The 22,468-nt window shown below is 39.6% G+C and overlaps 1 long non-coding RNA gene and 1 pseudogene across 1 annotated transcript in view; one reads left to right on the top strand and one right to left on the bottom strand.

Annotated features, from left to right (window-relative positions):
• LOC122811998 overlaps nt 1–22,468 on the top strand; it is a 483,074-nt gene that overhangs the window by 156,955 nt on the left and 303,651 nt on the right. The gene's annotated exons all lie outside the window — the stretch shown is intronic.
• On the bottom strand, nt 14,690–14,788 carry LOC122817231 (annotated as a pseudogene).

Genomic DNA, 22,468 nt, shown 5'->3' on the forward strand with positions numbered 1-22,468 from the left:
CTGGAAAATGATTTTGCTTCTGGCTCTCACTTCTGCTATTTGAGTTTCAGAGCTTCAAGCCCTCATGGCCATTCCTCCTTTTCTTATTTTTCACAAGGATGGGGTGATCCTGAAGGCTAATTTTTTATTAATGCCCAAAGTATTAAATGAGCTGTCACTCACGCAGGCCATAAATCTTCCTACTTTCTTTCCCAATCCACAGAAGCATGTGGAAAGGCTGCTACTCTCTCTAGGCGTTCACAGACAGTTATGATTCTATTTGGACAAATCCTTTCAAAAATCTGAAAAACTGTCTCGTTCACAGACTCAGAACTAGGTCAACCAGTATCTAAGCAAATAATTGCAAGCTGGATCTCTAAGGCCATCTGTTTTTGTTATTCACTGTATGGCAAGTTGTTACTCTCATACCCTCGAGCTCATCCTACCAGGGCAGTAGAATCCTCTGGGGCCTTCTACAGAGGGGTACATGCCAGGGCCATACTGGAATTGCCACCTGGTCTTCCATACACACCTTTACTGACCACAACAGGATTAATGTCTTTTCAAGGTCCAGAGCTTCCTTTGCTAGGTCAGTCTTTTCAGGCCTCTTGGACAGTACTGCAGCTTACTAAGCATCCACCCTTACATTCCCTTCAGCTCTGGTAATCACCCATTGATTAGGAATATTACAGCAGTAGCTACAGCCAGGATATAATGCAGTTGTGTAAGCACTTACCATAACAGTAGATGCCCTACTTATCACTTTTGCTGTATTTCTTCCCACCCTTCGTCCACTCTACATTCATTTTCTACTCTCTTCCTCTGTCTCTTCTCCATCTGTCCCTATCCTCTGGACATTAACCTAGAACCAAGGGGGCTTTCCTTGTTCCTTTATGCTTTATCCCTTCTAGCTGACCAGTCTGTCTCTCAGGAATCTTCAGGCCACTGGCTTGGAGATAGTTTGTACATCCACCTATATATCCCTACTCTTATGAGCTGAGATCACATGTTAGATGTACAATCCTGAGAAGGTAAGTCTTTAGTATCCTGGCCGGATGTCAGCGATGATAACCTAGCAATTAGGAATATTGCAACAATGATCAGAAGGACATCTACTGTTATGGTAAGTTCTAACGCAATTGTACTTCACTCATGCATAAGCTGACCCTCTTTTAAAGCCAACTTTTTGGCATACATTTTTTTGACTTATGTCTGAGTGCACATGGTATATGGTATTTATTCTTGCCCATGTGGCCTGGGCCATTACTAGGAAGTTGAACCAGCCCATTTACCTGATAACAAATAGTAACTAGATGACTCTGTATTAGTATGATGGCCTATTTCCATCTGGAAAGGAAAGGTGGAAGGAAGTTAGTGGTGAGCATGAAAAAGACAATATCAACACAGAAGTGTAAAAAAAGAAACAAAAGAAAAATGAAAAGTAATGAGTACCAGTTCCCTCTGTGCAAAAAAGCATGCCTGATCCAGTGGTTTTAATGGAAGAACAATATATGGATACTGTGTTCACAACATGGTATAGAAAGAACCATGACTGTGTAGCAGCAATATGACACACTGGACACCATAACTTGAATTTAAACATACCAGAATACAAAGTTTATAGGAGAGATGAGAAATGAAGTAAAAGAACAGTTGCAACATGCTATCTATCGGAAGACATCAACTCAACATAACAGATAAGTAGAAAGAGAAGAATTACTGTGAGATGCATAAAGATGACAGCACACTCCATACAGTGTTTGTTTGCTGGTCCCCTCTTCATGATGAAAGAGGTAAGAAAGTGATAGATGGTAGCCTTTGGATGACAGATGGTAATTTCTGGAGCTGGAGGATTTTAACAGGCCACCTGTTAAGCTGAGTACCTTGGCTACAGCAATGTTTAAGTCCAAGATCATACCTGATGCCCTACAAAGGTGCTAACATATGGAGAGGGCAGAGGATCTTATACATGGAAGGGAGTAGATCTCTGAGAACAGGTGATCACCAAACAGTGTTGTTCACAATCAACTGCAAATGACTCCTATCTACAGGAACTAGAATCACTCAGTATTACACCCAATACCATTCTCTTAGGTGATCTAAACTTTCTAATTATAGACTAGGGAGCCTACATCATTATTAGTGCACAAGTACAGAGATTCCTGGATTTTGTTAATACAAATGCTCTGGAACAATTAGCTTGAGTACCCAACAGGGAAAAACATCTTGGATCTTGTCCTTACTAATATGGATGCACCTTGCACCATCCCTTGCATATCTTCATCACTTGTTACATCTGACCATAAAGCAGTCTCCTTTTAAGTAAAATTGAAACCAGAGATCCCTTCCACCCAAGATACCATTAGAAATTTCATTAAGACAAACTACCTACTCCTAAGTGATACATTGGCAGGCTTCAAATCCCCACCAAACCCAGTTAACACCACTGAATATGCAGAAATGTACACCACCACAATGTACCAGCATGTAAACAACTGCATGGATGCGGTTGTACCCCATAGGAACAATTGCAGGGCAAACCCCAGAAACAAGTCCATATGGTAGAACCATAACATCAGCAAGCTTTATAATTAAAGGAAATTAATTTTGACCAAAAGTAAGAAGAGTAATTCCCAGAATGTCAGAGCCCTCGTCACTGAAATAAACAAACTACTTAAGAGCTTACTAAAATCTGCTAAAGCCAAGTTTGAGGCTAAAATAGCTACCCAAGCCAAAGACAATCACAAGGCATTTTATATAAGTTGATAATCTCAAAGGCACAACTCAGCAATGCGCTGCCTGATTGTGAAGGATGTTACCTACAGTGAAGCTAAAGATATAGCTAACCTACTGACTGATAAATTTAGCTCTAATTTTACCCCCCCCCCTGTCTGTCCCTCAAGATATGCCTGAAACTGGCTCACCTCCAACTATCACACAAGACCAAGTCCTAAAAGTACAATCAAAAGCTAAAAATACTGCACTGATGGGTCCTGACAGTATCCCTGGATGCATCTTAAATAGCATGAAGTACAATTTAGCCACACCCCTAACAACACTGTTCGATCTCAGTCTCCATAAAGGTTTGATATCAATTGAATGGCGAGCAGCTACAGTTGTTCCCCTGCATAAGGGAGGACCTTCCACAGACTCGGGCAATTACAGACCCATAAGTCTGATCAGCCTCATATGCAAAGCCATGGAAAGACTTATCATGGAACTAATCAGGACATAGGGAACCTCCAAACACTGGATTCATCTCAGTTTGGATTTGTCAAGGGCAGGTCATGCTTACTTAGCCTGGTAGATTTTTTTGAAAAGGTTACCAAAGCAATGGATGAATTATCATCACATACCTCGACCTGACCAAAGCTTTTGACACAATTCTCCACTCAGGCAAAGTAGAAAAGCTAAATAAACTGGGAATAAACCCCTATGTCACCCACTGGATTGCCAACTGGCTTACAGCTAAAACACAATAAATCAAAACAGGAGAAGTTGCCTCCACAAAGACACCAATCAGCAGTGGAGTCCCAGAGAGTCCTGTGCTGGGATCTCTCCTGTTTGGCATCTATTTTTCTGAAGTAAAAGCCAATGCCAAAGAGCTCAGGCTGACTAAGTTTGTAGATGACTGCAAGCTAGAAGCAGTCATTGAATCCCCAAATAACTTAGCCATTCTGCAGGAAGGTTTGTTTCAAATAAATAACAGATGGCAAAATCATGGACTGAAATTAAAACTAAGGGTCTACTTTAGATCGCCGAAAACTTAAAATCTCGAGCTCTCACATGAGCAAAAATGCAGATATTCGATATTCATTTTTTTTTGGATCGCAGTACAGTGGAGATTGGGATATTTATCCTTTCCTCACTGTAGTGCGATCTCGGAGTTGGAATATATATTTAGCAGGGGTGGGTGGGGGGCACAGACCCGCACAATAGCGATTTCAAATACCTGCATATTTGCTCATGTGAGCACTCGAGATTTTAAGCTTTTGGCTATATAAAGCAGACCCAAAACTAAATACCAAGAATGCATTATTGTCTCATTTGGAAAGTCATCTTCTCCAGGAAACTACCACATTGATAATACGTCCCTAAGAGTTTACCCTGTTGTTCAGGATTTGGAACTTAGGTTGACAGTGACCTAACTTTTGACCAACATGTATCCATTGTTGTCAAAAAGAAGTCCTTATATATTGCACAGCTTATGAACAAAGGGACTGTAACTAGATCTAGAGTTGTCATTGTCCCCCTTACCCATTCCTGTTTAGGCCAGTCATTGAATATAATGCCCTTTTGCATGTATCTGTCCAGATACATGCAACAACTGGAAGTAACAATGAGATACATTACTAAAAGGATACAAGGCCTAAACAACATATCCTACATGGACTGACTCAAAGCCCTGTCATTATACTTGGTATCTTCAGACTGCTAAGAAATTACCTGTGTTTGACATACAAGGCATCGTCTGACACAACACTGATGGATTTGCTGCACATCAGCAAGTCAAATGACATCAGAAATACTCAGTCTAGAGATATAAACTTCTTCTGCAACATCAATAGAACAATTTGGAGGAGCAAGTATATCTCACAGTGGATACCGTTGCTCTGGAACAGACTCCCATTCACATAAAACAAAGTTCATCCCTGTCCATATTCAAGTGTAACCTGGGTCCATAGATGGGAAACATAATTTACCCCAGGACTGCCCCCTGTAGAGGCAGCTCCTAAATGCATTATCCCATGAATCTGTCCCCTCAGATTATCTGTGGTATGATCCCAGTTATTGTCATTAGAGGTACTATATAATTATCAGTAATGGGATGGGTAAGACCAGTTTCTAACCAAATGGGCTCCGGACTTCTGAAAGACATTGTTAGGAAAAAAAAATTCCTCACTAAAGCTGTAAAAGCATTCATATAGGAAGTATGAAAAAAAATATTTCAATTAATTGGTCAACAGTATAGTTTAGTTGTTAAGGTTTTTATCTCATGGTTCCAAGGTTCAATCCTGATCTACTATAACTATCTGTGTGAAATTTGCATATTTTCCCCTTTGCCAGTGTTTCTTTGTACCTCCTAAAAATGTGCTGATCAGTTGGCTAAATATGCTGCACGTCTACTTCTTTCTGGCCTGGGCAGTGAATGAAATGCTTCCAAGAAGGACTGTTTCACTTACTAATTAACAAACACATAAATTAAGTTAACTACATAATGACTGTCATCACGCTGAACATGTTAATGTGTGAAACAAATATGCAAATAAAAACAGAATGGGGAATATTGTGATTCTTAAATGAGGCAACATCAAAGGCTAAGGATAACATAACATTTTGGAAAATCCAAGGAATCTCAGAAGGAGTAAGATATAATATAATTAAATGAGTAGAAAGAAGGCAGGGCAGTCAGAAAGGCAAAGCCCAAATGGAGAAGATAGCCAGTTCAGACTTGTGTATCTTTTATGTACATAAAGCAAAAAAAGGGAATTAGTGAAGCTTAATAAAATGGATGTTAGGCAGAAAAGAATTATGAAAAAATAGCAATATTAAATGAAAAGGTCACCAAATTAAGATGGGGGAGGTTTCTCATGTCCTGTCATAGGTTCATAGGTAGGTACTAGGCTATCGGCCCTGGGGCCTATACAAGCCCAACCAAAAAGGTACCCTGGCTTTTGCCACCCAAGAAAATGATTTTCCTGTGCCACTGTCAAGCAGAGCCACAGAAGTAATCCCTGGGGTGAATTTCCTATTTCCCATCCAATCATCAAGATTTTTCTTGAAGAGTATTAATGAGGAGCTTTGTTTGATATAGATAGGTAGTTTATTCCAGAGTATGGGAAGTCTCTGGGACAGGAATCTATCCCTCCGGCATGTTCTGTTTATTGTGGTGACAAGGTTTAGGTCCCTAGAGCATGTAGCTCGGAGGAATTGGGATTTCTTTAAGTGGAGCATGTCCAACAGCTCTGGGTTTGACACAGCTTTATATGTTAGGCAGAGATCACCTCTGAGTAGGCGATATGCGACTGAGTAAAGCTGGAGTTTTTTGAGACGGTATGCATAGGGCATCTGTTTGAGGCCAGTAATCCTCTTTGTGAGGTATTGCTGTGGCCTTTCCAGTTGTTGTAGATGTCTTGTGAGGTACATACCAAAAGGGGCATTGTACTCTATAATGGGTCTAATGAGTGATGAGTAGAGGGGAACAATGACTCTTTTTTTCTGGATGAGAAACCTTTTGTGATGAGGTGTGCCACGCAGAAGGATTTCCTAACTACTGTGGTGATGTGATTATCAAAGGAGAGACTACTGTCCACCTGTGTCCCATGGTCTCTTATCACACTTTCGGTGTTAAGTATACTACAACCTATGTTGTAGTTCATGGGTACAGAGTTTTTACCAAAGGGGATGACAATGCACTTTTTGGCATTGAGCTTGAGGCCATGGCTTTGACACCAGGCATCTGTCTCAGTGAGGCCCTTTTGTAGGATGTCCACATCGTTAGGAGTTCGATTATGGCTCCTAGTTTGCAGTCATCTGCGAACTTAGTTAGCCAAAGACCTTCTGTGTTAGCATGTACTCCAGAGAAGTAGATACCAAACAGGAGAGGACCCAGGACTGAACCCTGTGGTACTCCACGTGTCACTAGTCTGAAGTCGGATTTGGAGTCTGCGACTTGCACAGTGTGGGTTCTGTCAGTAAGCCATTTGGCAACCCATCTTGTGGCATAGGGATTTATACCTAGTGTAGTGAGTTTATCTATAATTCCAGAGTGCGGGATGGTGTCGAAAGCCTTGGCAAGATCTAGATAGGCTGTGTGAACCACCTTACCCTCGTCTATGGCTTTGGTGACTGCTTCAAAGAAGTCTATCAGGTTTAGGAGACATGATCTGCCTTTTACAAACCCGAATTGTGTGAGGTCCAGAATTTGGAGATTACCAATGTCTTTGTTTATAAGTTCCATGATGATACGTTCCATGGTCTTGCAGACCAGGCTCGTTAGGCTAATGGGGTGGTAGTTCCCGGGCTCCCCCCCCTTGTGGAGTGGGATAACCGTCGCTGTGTGCCATTCAGCAGGCCCAAAGCCTGAGGTGAGGCTATGATTGAACATGGTACTTAGGTGGGGTGCCAGTTCGTTCTGTAGTTCGTGTAGAACGCAGCCTGGGATGTTGTCTGGTCCCATGGATGCTGTGTTCTTGGCTTTGGAGAGTGTGGTTTTTACCTGTGCAGCCGTGATTACAGGAACTTTCCATTCTTCCGGTATAGAGATGGGCTCTTTAAGGGGTGAGAGGGGGGGTAAAGTTAGCACTGAACTTATCTGCCAGGATGTTGGCAATATCAGTTGGGTCTGTGTATTTAGTGCCATTGTGCTGTAACTCAGAGCAGATCTGAGTGTTGCCATTGAGATTCTTGACATAACTATAGAATGCTTTGTGGTTGTCTTTAGAATCAGTGGCGATTTTGTTTTCATAACTAGCTTTGAAGGATTTTATCAGGGATCGCAGCTTCTTACTGAGGCTGACCAGAGAGCTCCTCCACTCATGGGATTTTACTCTCTTTTGCAACAGTTTCTTCCTTCTGTTGTACAGTTTGTTTATGGCAGGGGACCACCAGATTGGCTTCCTTTTTTTGGAGGATAGTGTCTTGATTCTGTTTGGGATAGCACAATCCATGCACTCGTGTAAGTGCTTATAAAGTGCAATTGTGTAGGATTCAGTAGTCGTAACTGTATTGTCCATCTGCATGGGTGTCATGAAGTTCACCACTTCTGTCTTAAGAAGCATGAAGTTGGCTTTGGAGAAATTTTTTACCATTGTTTCCTTAATGGGGGGTGGGGGCAGGATGTGGATATCTAGGGTAATTAGCTTATGATCATATCGGACCAATGAGGCGTTGACTTCAGGTGTGGAACACCGGTCACTCATGTTGGTAATGACTAGATCTAGGATATTGTTGCCCCTGGTGGGGGTGTGGATAAGTTGATCCAGGGCATTGGAGTTTATGAATTCCAGAAAGCATTGAGCGAAGGAGTTGGTACATGAGTAGTTTTCCCAGTTAATAGTGGGGTAGTTGACATCACCCATTATTAGGGTGTTTGGTTGAACCCTAATATTTTTCAGTACATCAAGAAAAGAGGAGTGGGAATCCTGGGGCATGGTGGGGAATCTGTAGCAAGCTACAATTTGGATTGCAGTTTTGCCCAGAGTTATTTGCACTTGGATAACCTCAGCTGCATTATGCTGAGCAACTAGCCTGGAGGTGTGGATATCCTTAATGAATGTGGACACACCTCCGCCTTTGGTGTTCCGGTCCAGGTTACATGGCCGAAAAGTGTAGCATGAGTTATAGCCTAGTAATGTAGTAGTGTAGCCTAGTAGTGCAGGGGTGCTCTCTGGAGCCTTGAACCAGGTCTCAGTCACTGCACAGATATTGATGTTCTCCATTTTAAGGAGTGTCTCGAGTGAGTGCATTGTGAGATTTAGACTTCTAGCATTGAGTAGCATCACCCTCAGTTTTTGCTTGCCTGTTCCTGTTATGTGGTGAATTTGTCATTTGAACCTTGCCTAAAAAAGGCACTATGGGGCGGCAAGAACCTTAGCCAGTATCCAGTATCCGGAATCCCAGGGGTGACAGATGCAAGCCATCTCTGGCAAAGCATCGTGGTCTGTCGACCACGTCATCCCAGGCAGACAGATACTGGATCCCTTTAGAATGACACCAGAAGTTTAGCCAGTTGTTGAAGTCAATCATTTTGTCCTTGTACTGAGGCATCATTCTGGATGATGGCAGAATGCTACTCAGGGCTAGGGTCATACCTGCCTAGGCTACAAGATCGGAGAGCTCTTCCATGTCTCTTTTCATGTAGTCCAGGGAGGTACGTCTCAGGTCATTCACACCAACATGGACAATGACAGAGTCATATTTGTACTTGTTGTGGAGTGACCTGAGTGTGTGGATTATGTGGCGGATCCTGGCACCTGACAGGCAGCTGACAGTAACTTTCTCCTTGTTTAGCCTGGTGAGTGGAACATCAGTGTGCCTGACTATAGAGTCACCTATGACTAGTGTGTTGGGTACGTTGTTTTGCCTTATTGGCTGAGGTTGAGTGGCACACTGAGTCTGCGGGCTATGTGTCATTTGGGTTGTGTTGGGGTGGAGGTTGCTTGCCTTTCTGCTTTAGAAGTCTATGTTACTTGAGCAGGTTATTATTGAGAGCCTCAGCGAATGTTTTTCTGTTTATGTGTGGATTTTGGTGGTGTAGATTTAGTGAGACTATGTGATGAGTGTGGTGTGGTGCAAGTGTTTACCTTCTCCTCCTGACTGCCAAGTTCAGTCTTGGTTGGAGAGAGCTGTACCTCCAGTTTGGCTAGATAAGTGCATCGCTCACAGGTTGTAGTGTTGGGTGGTAAGAGGAGAGGGTTGTGTGTGTACATGAGGCAATTTATACATTGCCCCAAGATGCCCATATTCATCAGATAGACAGAAGAGAACACTGAGAGCTGACCCTTGGACATCCCTGAATAAAAAACTGTTTTCCTCTAGATAAGTGAGTACAAGAGCTGTTTTTCGCTAAGCAAGTGAGGAAAGTAAGTACCAAAACTGTTTTCCTCTAGGTAATGAGGAAGGTTGAGTGCTGTAGTAATTAGTAGGTTATTTAGTGCTTACAACAAGTTCTGAACAAGTGCTTATCACGAATAAGCAAATTCAAGTGCTAAAACTAAGAATCTGTATCTGGACTAAACTAGTTACAGGAAATGGGGGAAACAAGTGCAAGTGCAGGCTTTTAAATCAGAAAGTTGAGACAGATGGAAAAACTGCCGAAACGGCCAATAACTACAATTTTTTGTTGCCTGTCTCTTCAAACTCTGGGATGACCATTCCATTACTTCTATGTTCGACAGTATTTTCTTCTTTTGGATAAATTATACTGCTTCTTGTAGGGAATCAAAGATCTTCACTCCTTCTGGCAAGGTGATTTTTATTCTTGCAGGAAAAAAGAATTTGAGCTTTAATATTGTTTTTTTTCAAGGACTTAATTAGAGGAACACACTCTTTTCTTCTGGATATGACTGTAGAGGTGTAGTCATTGTCAAAACAAATAATTTTTTCACCCATCTTGATAGGGGAATTAGTCCAAGGTGATTTCAGCACTAAGTCCTTGTCTTGTAAGGAAAGAAATCTAACTACCACAGACCTGGGGTTAGATGAACTCAGAGGTGAAGCTGCATTTGCCAGGGACCAATGAGTCCTCTCAATTCCAAAAGAGAGGGATTCAGGCATGTGTAGTGCTGATGAAAACCACTTATTGAGGAATTGAATCACATTAGCACCCTCTTCTTTCTCAGGAATTCCATATATTCTTATGTTATTCCTCCTTGATGTACTTTCAAGGTCTTCCAGTTTTTCAATCAGCCTGGTGTTTTGTTTCAGAAGAAATTCATTGGGATGTTCGTTTTCTGTCACTTTAGTGTCCAGGTCAGTTGCTGTTTACCCTAAGGCAAAAATCTGTTCAGATTGTTTTTTTACTATTCCACTTAGACATTCCAGTTGTTTATTGCATTCTTGTTTGATAATATCCATTTTTATTTTCAAATGTGTCCATTTTTAGTGACAGTTCTTGGATGTTTGTTATCATAAGATGTAGTTCTTTCTTCACTGCACTCTCCTGGTGTGGGTTCTTCACGTTGCTCATGTTTTTAGTGACAGTTCTTGGATGTTTGTTATCATAAGATGTAGTTCTTTCTTCACTGCACTCTCCTGGTGTGGGTTCTTCACGTTGCTCATGTTTTTAGTGACAGTTCTTGGATGTTTGTTATTATAAGATGTAGTTCTTTCTTCACTGCACTCTCCTGGTGCGGGTTCTTCACGTTGCTCATGTTTTTAGTGACAGTTCTTGGATGTTTGTTATTATAAGATGTAGTTCTTTCTTCACTGCACTCTCCTGGTGTGGGTTCTTCACGTTGCTCATGTTTTTAGTGACAGTTCTTGGATGTTTGTTATTATAAGATGTAATTCTTTCTTCACTGCACTCTCCTGGTGTGGGTTCTTCTCATGTTTTAGTGACAGTTCTTGGATGTTTGTTATTATAAGATGTAGTTCTTTCTTCACTGCACTCTCCTGGTGTGGGTTCTTCACGTTGCTCATGTTTTTAGTGACAGTTCTTGGATGTTTGTTATTATAAGAGGTAGTTCTTTCTTCACTGCACTCTCCTGGTGTGGGTTCTTCACGTTGCTCATGTTTTTAGTGACAGTTCTTGGATGTTTGTTATTATAAGATGTAGTTCTTTCTTCACTGCACTCTCCTGGTGTGGGTTCTTCACGTTGCTCATGTTTTTAGTGACAGTTCTTGGATGTTTGTTATTATAAGATGTAATTCTTTCTTCACTGCACTCTCCTGGTGTGGGTTCTTCACGTTGCTCATGTTTTTAGTGACAGTTCTTGGATGTTTGTTATTATAAGATGTAGTTCTTTCTTCACTGCACTCTCCTGGTGTGGGTTCTTCACGTTGCTCATGCTTTAGTGACAGTTCTTGGATGTTTGTTATTATAAGATGTAGTTCTTTCTTCACTGCACTCTCCTGGTGTGGGTTCTTCACGTTGCTCATGTTTTTAGTGACAGTTCTTGGATGTTTGTTATTATAAGATGTAGTTCTTTCTTCACTGCACTCTCCTGGTGTGGGTTCTTCACGTTGCTCATGTTTTTAGTGACAGTTCTTGGATGTTTGTTATTATAAGATGTAGTTCTTTCTTCACTGCACTCTCCTGGTGTGGGTTCTTCACGTTGCTCATGTTTTTAGTGACAGTTCTTGGATGTTTGTTATTATAAGATGTAATTCTTTCTTCACTGCACTCTCCTGGTGTGGGTTCTTCACGTTGCTCATGTTTTTAGTGACAGTTCTTGGATGTTTGTTATTATAAGATGTAGTTCTTTCTTCACTGCACTCTCCTGGTGCGGGTTCTTCACGTTGCTCATGTTTTTAGTGACAGTTCTTGGATGTTTGTTATTATAAGATGTAGTTCTTTCTTCACTGCACTCTCCTGGTGTGGGTTCTTCACGTTGCTCATGTTTTTAGTGACAGTTCTTGGATGTTTGTTATTATAAGATGTAATTCTTTCTTCACTGCACTCTCCTGGTGTGGGTTCTTCACGTTGCTCATGTTTTTAGTGACAGTTCTTGGATGTTTGTTATTATAAGATGTAGTTCTTTCTTCACTGCACTCTCCTGGTGTGGGTTCTTCACGTTGCTCATGTTTTTAGTGACAGTTCTTGGATGTTTGTTATTATAAGAGGTAGTTCTTTCTTCACTGCACTCTCCTGGTGTGGGTTCTTCACGTTGCTCATGTTTTTAGTGACAGTTCTTGGATGTTTGTTATTATAAGATGTAGTTCTTTCTTCACTGCACTCTCCTGGTGTGGGTTCTTCACGTTGCTCATGTTTTAGTGACAGTTCTTGGATGTTTGTTATTATAAGATGTAATTCTTTCTTCACTGCACTCTCCTGGTGTGGGTTCTTCACGTTGCTCATGTTTTTAGTGACAGTTCTTGGATGTTTGTTATTATAAGATGTAGTTCTTTCTTCACTGCACTCTCCTGGTGTGGGTTCTTCACGTTGCTCATGCTTTAGTGACAGTTCTTGGATGTTTGTTATTATAAGATGTAGTTCTTTCTTCACTGCACTCTCCTGGTGTGGGTTCTTCACGTTGCTCATGTTTTTAGTGACAGTTCTTGGATGTTTGTTATTATAAGATGTAGTTCTTTCTTCACTGCACTCTCCTGGTGTGGGTTCTTCACGTTGCTCATGTTTTTAGTGACAGTTCTTGGATGTTTGTTATTATAAGATGTAGTTCTTTCTTCACTGCACTCTCCTGGTGTGGGTTCTTCACGTTGCTCATGTTTTTAGTGACAGTTCTTGGATGTTTGTTATTATAAGATGTAATTCTTTCTTCACTGCACTCTCCTGGTATGTGTTCTTCGAGTTGCTCGTGTTGAAATCTCCAGTAGAAAACTTCTTGACAGGAATAATTAAAAAATTCTCTTGACTATGTATTAATTTTTAGAAAATAATAATCTATGTTAATCTATCTTTTAGTATACTTTTAGTTAGATTTTTCTAAAAATTAAAGTATATTTCCTGTCAGAATATTAAAATCTAAGCAGAGCTATGGATTTCTGCTGCTATCAGACTGGCATCTTGGCCACGCCCCCCAGTGGAAGATTTCTAAAAGCTAAAGCAGACAAGGAAATGGAGCCTGATGGAGTTCACTCTACAATTCTTATAAAGCTGTAGGGTGGATAGCAATAATCTTATTTCCATCCTTAAATTGTAGCCTGGATCAGGCACTGTATTCCATTACAGACCTAGTGATAGTGGTCCAAATTCTAGTTGTATCTTAGATGTTTGTAATATTCTTTACTATGCTTTTAAATACTGATTTGCCAGATCTAAACGGGGTTCAGAATTTTGTAACTAGGTTGTTTACCAGAACATCTCATACATGTCACATTATACCTTTCTAATAGGACCTGTACTGGCTGCCCTTTACTACCAGATGTATTTTTAAAATGCATGTCTCCACCTACTGCAGACTTGGTTCCCGTCTCTCTAAAGGTGTTGCTGGGACCCTATATCCTGGCAAGGTATCTCAAGTCAACAGGTCAGGGCCTACTGTCAGTTTCAAAAACTCATCCTGATACAGCTGGCAGGCTTTTCTTTTGTGCACCATTCCTTAATCTTTTTCAACCAGCTATCTTCCCTGATTTGAATGGTGAATATGAACAATCCTTTATGAGGCCTTTGAAATATCATCTTTACATTAAATCGATTTTAGGTTCAAATAGGGTGACAGTATCTGCTTTTAGAATTCTCAACATTTTAATTTATTTAATTTAAAATGTATTTATTTTAGATTTCTGCAAATGTGATTGTTAAATATACTCTTTCTTAATATTTTGTAGTTGCATGTTTTTAAATAAAATAAAATAACCTTTTTTAACAATTCATGGGAGGAGGAGGATAAGGCTGCTAACTAGAATAAGTCAGATATGAGTCCCTTTCACAAGAGTGGGAATGCAACACAGGCTGACAACATTTTTTGTCAGTTTGATCTCATTATAAGGACATCATATAATCACTGCTGGAGGAAAATATAAAAACAATATAAAAATGTTTACATTGGAAGACAGTAGGAAGCTGAGGCCAAAATGATGAAGTGAATGTAAGAAGGTCATACCAGGCAAATCTAACAGAGTTCTAAAATAACAGTGTATTTCCAGCAATATTTAACATACAAATGGTACAGAGCTAGCTACTGACATGATATTTATTTTATTTTATTTATTTATTTACAGTTTGTTAACCAGGAAAGTCCACTGGGCCAAAATGAGCCCTTTTTCAATGGATACCTGGGGAGAAAAGCTCCATATACAATTATACAAAGCGAGATGGGAATGGAACATAGTCCTGAAGGCGGAGTGGTTTTGGGTGATTCAAATGTGGGGGGAAGTGAATTCCATAGGCGAGCGAGGAAGAAAAACAGGAGACATTACCCAGTTGCAAGTAAGGGTTTCCACACTTCGAGGAGGTTCTGGGTACTGGACCTTAGCAGTCTGTCAGGATGATGTAAGGTGAGTATGGAAGAGAGGGAAGGGCAGTTAAAGGGTTTGAAAATGAGTCTGTGAGCAGTTAACAGTTGAATGTAAGAGAGATAGTGAGGGAAAAAATATGGAACACTTCATGAATTTGTGTGTCATCCTTGCGCAGGGGCCATGCTAATCTTCTCTGTATCGTTCCAATTTTAGCATATGTGCTGCCAACTTAATCTTGTGGCTTTAGACTCCAACATTGAGATATTTCATGTAACCCTGCTAAAGTCAGAGCATTAATTATTGGTGTAATCTTTGTTTATACTAATATTTTTCAGGCGTATATCAAACTGAAAGTTCCTAAATCAACTCTTTCTGCTGATGTTTTTGTTTACTACAGATAACATTCTGATGGCCAGCTTAGATTCCTTCATATCTAGAATGGATAGTCCTGTTTTTTGACTGTTCGTGTACTATCAAATGGAGCAGAGTTAAAGTCAATAAACAACAAAAACAAAGCCGATATCAAAGTCTGTGCAGCTAAAACATTGTTGCATTATTGCTAGAAAGAGCTACTTCACTACAAGGCCACCCATTCTCAGTAAGTGAGGCCACAATAAGGAAACAAGAGGTAATGATAAAGCTCTTTACAATTCATAACTCATTACATTGAGGATAGCACAGAAACAACTTAAGGCTCATATCCCTAACAGAAGGACCAGAGCATTCTGGTGTACTATACTCTTCAGTAAAATACCCTCAGATAGGTTTCAAAATTAAATTACACAATTTCTAGATTGAAAGCACTCGTTGACTCTGAAGCCTCTTCCCCCTTGACCGTTGAAACATATAGTATTCAAACTGTTAAATTATCATGACAAACTGAAATTACTGGAAGTTGCTATCGAAGGAAAACCCTTCTAGATATTAAACTGTTTAGTGTATCTATTTCAGGATTTTACCAGTAAATAAAAATTGAAACAAGGGCATTTTCAGAGATTATACAGTTATGTTTCAAAAATAGCATCCTAATTGAATATCTATCTTACTTTGCTACATATTTAGTGTAAGAGGGTAAATAAAAGAAAATCTAAAAGCTGAGACCAGTGGTCCAGGAGCATATTACGTAAGAGATCACAATCACCAGTAAAACAGCTTACTAAAAGTAACAACATAGCATACAAATTAAACATTTAAAGTGGCACAAAAAATGTTTGTTTTTGTAGTGGCAGTGCTTTACAGTTTGCAGTGCTTTTCAGGTGGTTTCTGTGCTATGCATACTGTATGTGTTTAAATCAGTTCTGATTAAGCTCTCATTTTATTGCACTTTTGCTGTCTCTCTTCTGAAATTTTCTCCACCCACCAAACATTTTCATGTTGTGCTTTTAAACTTGAAGGCTTTTGAGCTGCTCGTGCCTACTGTATATCTGGCCTTGAAAGCTCATCCCAGTCACATGTTCTGTTTACCTTATCTCCTTTTGCTCATCTTACTAGGTACTGACAGATGAAATTGGGAAGGCCTTTCCCTTAGACTTTTGGTATGTTTTGAAATTGCCTTAAAGTGTGTGTTCCTCATTGCTGCCTTTGAATCACTTTTTATTTACTTGTAGCTAGTTGTTAGATTTGTTTCTGGTACCTTTTCACTTTTGGCTAACTAAAGTGTGTTTTTACATTAAGACTGGGATTGCAGTTTTAGTAGTAGTAGAAAGGTAGCCTGGCCTATCCAAGTTGAGAAACACAAAGAGGCTTAAAGTGAGATCATTTCATTGGCCAGAGTGTTTTTTAGTTGGTTTACTCACTTTCCTTTGAGTCTATAAATTCCACTGCTCATCATGCAGTAGTGTTTAACAGTGCCTTGTATAGATGCAGGCAACTTAGAAACCTAGAAAACGTCCCCTGTACTCAGCTGCACAAAGATGGCACTTTTCCAGTTTTTTTCTTGGTAGATACTGGGCATTCAGAGACAATGTAAGACTTAACAAAACTCAAAAAGAAGGACCAGAGTGACCAAAATCAGACCCCACACACAACCAATATGTACCAAGTCACAAGGATTTTACTAAGCGACACCAGTTTTTTACGCTGGAAAGTTTGTTAAACTGTTGATTGTTACTGTACAGAACTAATATATATCTTCTATAAAACTGGCAAACATTTCCTGTTGTCTCAAACAAATTATCTCATGCAGTTTAAGCACCATTACCAGCCTGTTTTTACCCTTCATAACATCTATGTGTAAACTGCAATTTCAGTATTGTTATCTTAAAAAAAATCAAGTGCTGTTTCAATGTAATGTTTTCTGTTTATTTAAGAGTTTGTTAATCTCTACTGTATCGTATACTTACATGTATGTTATACATCTCATATGTATTGTACTTTGCAGCTTTTCACCCCGGGCCTCCTCTGAAAATGGACCTATGTCCAGTTGGACTTTCCCGGTAAACAAATGTTAAATAAATTAAAATAAGATAAACCAAATTTTTAGCGCTTATTCTTTTTAATTTGACTTAGAACTTCTTCAGAATTAAATCACTCTCCCATCACACAAGTTAAATATAATACAAAATCATTACATGATATCAATCAACCAATCAAATGAATGACACAATCAAGTGCAAATTAAAAATGTATATACACATAAAAACATATTTTGTCAATTTTAATACTTCTAATAAATCTGAAACATGTAAACCAAAATGTTCTTCCATATTTGAACACATCCATCTTAAATAACTTTTTGAAGCTGTAAAAACATTTTATGTTAATAGCTTCATTATGATCAACCTTGGTTAATGAATATAAAAAATGAAGTGTTGAAACTTAGTGAGACTATAGCACAACCCATTTTATGATTTATGATATAATTACCCGCACACTCATGTCATCAGACCACAAAAGCTACTATAATTCAGGCATAGTCCAGGGAGGTGCATCTCATGTTGGTGACCTGAGATGCACCTCCCAGGACTATATGAAGAGAATCATTATGGAGCTCTCAGACTATGTTTCTTAGGCTGGTATGTACTTAGTATTGAGAGTTATTCTACCTTCACCAAGCATGATGCTATAATATGAACAAAAGACTGGCTTCAATACTTTGCTTACTTTCTGGTACCTTTCCAAAGGAGTACAATATTTGCCATCATGGGAGTATATGATCAAAAGATCACGTTGCTTTGCCTAGGATGGTCTACATCTGTCTCCTCTTGGCTAAAAATTGTCCTCCCAAATAGTGCCTTTTTTAAGCAGTGCCAACTTGACAACCTTTCCAATGTAGCAAAACCAACTCAAGAGAATTTAAAGGTGTTACTGCTTAATGCCAGGAGCCTAAACAAAGACTACAGACCCATAAGTCTAACTAGTCTCATGGAAATTATTAATAAGGATATAAACAACCTTCAATCACTGGGTCCATCCCAATTTGATTTTGTTAAAGACAGATCATTCCTACTCAACCTGGTGGACTTCTTTGTGAAGGTCATTAGCCAATGGCTGAGGGCAAAACAGTGCTTACTGCCTACCATAAGCTGGCTAAGGCATTTGATACAATACCTCACATGGGAACTGTAAACAAACTCATGGATATAGCCATAAATCCATATGTTACACATTGGATAGCCAGCTGGCTCTCAGACAGGGCCCAAAAAGTTAGGATAGGAGAGGCCACATCCACAAAGAGGCTGACTACTAGTATAATCTCTCTGGACGCTGTGCTGGGTCCACTCCTTTTTGGCATCTACATCTCAGAAGTCAAGGCCAATGTCAAAGGCCTCTGGCTAACCAAATTTGCAGATGATTGCAAACTAGGACAGTGATAGAATCCTCCCCAAGACACTAACATCCTACAACAGGAACTAACACAGACAAATGACTGGTGCCAAAGCCGCAGCTTAAAACCTAGTGCCAAAAATTGTATAATAGTATCCTTTGGAAAGTCAGCCACCCTAGGAAATTACCTCATTGATAGCACACCCCTAAGAGCAGAACCAGGAGTCAGGGATTTGGGCATGCAAGTAGATAGTAACCTGGCTTTTGATCAACATCTGTCTAAGGTAACAAAGAAATCATACTATGCTGCTCAACTTATAAATAAGGGTATGGCATCTGGGTACAAGGAAGCCATTGTTCCACTGTCTTTGACCCTTATTGGGCCCATCATTGAGTACAGTGGCCCCTTCGGTATGTACCTGACCAGGCCCATGCAAGAACTGGAACACCCACAGAGGTTCCTCACAAAAAGAACACAGGACATAAACAGCATGTCCTATGCAGTTTGTCTCAAAGCCCGATCTCTATACTCTGTTTCCTATAGACTGTTGACAGGCAATCTATGTTGGGGGATAGATTTCGTGATGGGGTTATCGTGATACAGAGATGTGTATGAGTGAAGTGATTAATGTAAGGGATAATATAGGGAAACCTTATTTTTCTGAAGGGGTTGGAGTGGACGCTAGAACCAGTAGACAAGATGGATACAGTCAAGTAGGTTTTCCGTTACATTTTAGCAGTGACCGTGATGTGATTATAGATATCATTAGAAGACATTGTTCACTTTTGACCTTGAAGCCCATAATTAGGGATTTAGGGGGTGACCACCCTAGATTCTGATTTAAAAATAAGCAGAATTTATGTAGGATGTTATGTTATCCATGTAACCAGGATACGTTGAGTTTGTCTCCCTTACAGATTGGTACTAGACCATGTTCCTCCTGTCAATATTGCCCTTATATTGATTATACAGTTTAAATATCCTGATACTGGACATCTTTTTAGGTTTAAGGTCAGGGCCGATTGTGAAACTAGTAATGTGGTATACCTAGCAGTGTGCCAATTATGTCAGGCTTTCTACTTATGTAAAACCAACAGAATGTTAAAACAACGAATAAGAAAACATTTATAAAATATCAGGGTTAAACTACAGAGTAATGCCCTAGCCAGATATGTTATTGACATAGATCCTCAGCACACCTTTAAGTTTACGGTAGTGGATACCATAAAGTTAAGTGATAGGAAAGGTGATAGTAGGTTTTACATAGAATCTGTGGAAGCCAAATGGATTATCAGGACGCAAGCTGACATTATTATTGTTATTTTGTATTTTTGACATACAGTTCATATGTGTACATTTTAATTTTTATATGCTAGGATGATTTTATCATTGTGCGACTCTGTAAATGTAAATATTAGTTTGATTGGTTGTCTGTAATTAAGTTGTCATGGTTACATTGCAACAGTTAGTATTTATATTGAGTGCGATTACTTTTTTGAATGGTCTGAAGAAGCAATGAGTTGTCATTGCTAAACCGCTTACCGTTTCTGTACATTTCATTAAAGTGTTTTGTGTAATTTTATGCACATTTCATTGATTTTATTGATTATTTACTAGTTTTTAGAGAGATGAAGGCTGGAACCTATGTTGGACTCACTCTTTACTTTATTTGTGTAGATAAAAATTGTGATAGTTTTGGGTGATCCCCTTGTTCTTGGAACAGCTTTATTTATTTTTTGTATTTGCTTGTAGCCATAATATCGATTAAGTAGTGCTTCCAAATCCCTCTCAAATAAAGAAATATTAGTGATGGCTTTTAAACCTTCTTCTACTTCAGATGAATTACAGAAAGATCAGTTAGACCACCTCAGTGACATTTTAAACAAACTAAAGTTCCCACATACATGCATTATGGCTATTTGGTTTGTGAATTGTTATGAATGCGTCTGAGTTACATTTAGTGCCGCTGGCAAGTAATGGTATTTGCGAGTTTTAGAATTAAGCTAATTATCATAAGGTTAAGTAGTTTGACCAAGATTTTGCATAGCTGATTTGTGGATTTAGCCTGAGTATGGTTGTGTTATGCAAGTATGGGATTTCCTGTTGAAAACCTTAATACTGTAAGTGTTATCCTTACTTAGTACAGCAAGAAGGTATGTGTAATATGAGGAAACTGTATGCTTAGTTTAAAACTGCAATGTCTCGGAGCACTCCCCTTTCCTTATGGCACAGCAATCTTGAGTTAGTATATATACAGGTAGTAGAGGTGTGAAGAGACAGCCACTCTCATCAAGGGGTGCAGAAGGAGGGGTGTACCTCCTCCACAAAAACACTTTAAAGGTGTAACAATGAGTTTTTAGAAATTGCTGTTTTTTTTTTTTTTTAGAAATCGCTATTTAATTTTCAAAGTGTTGAACTCTTATCGGGTCTTGCATTTCTCATGGAGAGATGTGTATAAGAGTACCACCTAAGTATGTATAATAGTAGTTGGAAAAGCATGGGTCAGGGATTGGCGAAATAGTTAAGATGTTTACCTCACAGGCACAAGATACATGGTTTGATTCTCACCTTTGGAAGGGAAATTGACTAGGCTTAAAATGGCCCACAAGGGTAGCTAGCTTAGTACTTAACTTATGAACCTACGAGTGAAGCCCTTAATGGTTCAGTGAGCATACAGTCACATTTTATAATAGATACATGAACTGTGGCAAAGTGTCTGACTTTATTTTTGTGACTGGATGTTGAATGATTGTCCCTCTGTCCTATAAGTTTTCCTTATCAGCATTACTTATTAGTGATACTGCGAACAGTTGCCACAAAATACACCAATGTTTTTGTGCTTGCTGGCAGGAAGCATTACAAGTTTGTGTTTTTGTGGAAGACATAACACTGATCAATATCTGGTGTCCTTGAAGAAAAGATCGTTGAGGAGCTAATTTCAAAATCTCTGCAACTAAGCTGCTTGCAGTGTCAGGCACTGCTTTTGATAGTAACAAACTATCAATGGCGTAGTAATTTGTTGTGTAAACACTCCAGGATTTAATTATGTAAATATTATGTTGCTCACAAAGTGTATACTCTCCAAGACGCCTGCACAGTATGTCAATGTATAAACATGCTGAAGAAAGTAGACTAGTGACCCAGCTACACTCCTCCCTTACAGTTATTCCCTGTGCAGCCCTCTGTTCTCCTCCTTTACATTTCACATTCTTCCTTGAACTCTACTATTGACTGCCTCCGGGTTTTTTTTCTGGCAAGTCATTGCAAGACTCTGAGAAAAGTACTTTTCCAGCTTCTTATCAAGGGACACACAAACCTTTGATGTTAAGTTGTCTATCTCGCCTTCATTCTTGCTGGATGGGTTCGGAGCCGACCTCGGCTCTGACTCGGCCACTCTAAAAGCTCGAGAGTTGGATCCACCGGCTCGAGGCTCCCCTTATATCCCACAATGCTAGGTGGTATTACCTCAGATCTCGTTTGCCGCTACAGCTATCGAGGTGTGTTACTTTTACCGGCTCCAGGTTAGTGTACCAAATACGTTTAAAAACTTAGTAAACCCCTTTTAAATTAGTTTTTTGGTTAGTATCCCCTTATTTTAAAGGTTTCTATTCCCTTTCCTGTGTTTTTCTCCCACTCCTTACCACAAGAACTTATCTGTTCTTCCCTTAGGCCTTCGGGCCCTCCTATCCCTCAGAGTGTGTGTTTTTCTGTAGGGACTTAAGCTTTCTAAACTACTATCTTTAAATCCGTTTAAGTTAGTTTAAATTAGTTTAAATTACCTTTACTTACTCTACAGTGTAATCGGTGTGTTTGTGTTGAGTGTGATTGCACTTGTTTTGTGTCATGTCTAAGGATTCGAAGGTCTCAGGCTTCAAGAAGTGTGACTCGTGCTGTCAGAAAATGTCTCTGACAGACGGTCACACTTCTTGTATGTACTGCCTGGGACCTTTACACCTGCAGGACTCTTGTGCTGTATGCCATGGCTTCAGCCCTAGAGTCCTGCAGGAAAGAAAGAACAAGCTTATTTTACGGGTTGTTAAAGCCTGAGGGTCCCCGACTGCATCTTCGGCAAACCCTCTAAGGCTTCTAGGTCTTCGGCTCCAGTTACTGAGTCGGCACCTAAGACTTCTAAGTCTACTCCTG

The sequence above is a fragment of the Protopterus annectens genome, chromosome 1.part1 (genome assembly GCF_019279795.1).
Source record: "Protopterus annectens isolate FY-2018-M chromosome 1.part1, PAN1.0, whole genome shotgun sequence".
NCBI classification, from domain to species: domain Eukaryota; kingdom Metazoa; phylum Chordata; order Ceratodontiformes; family Protopteridae; genus Protopterus; species Protopterus annectens.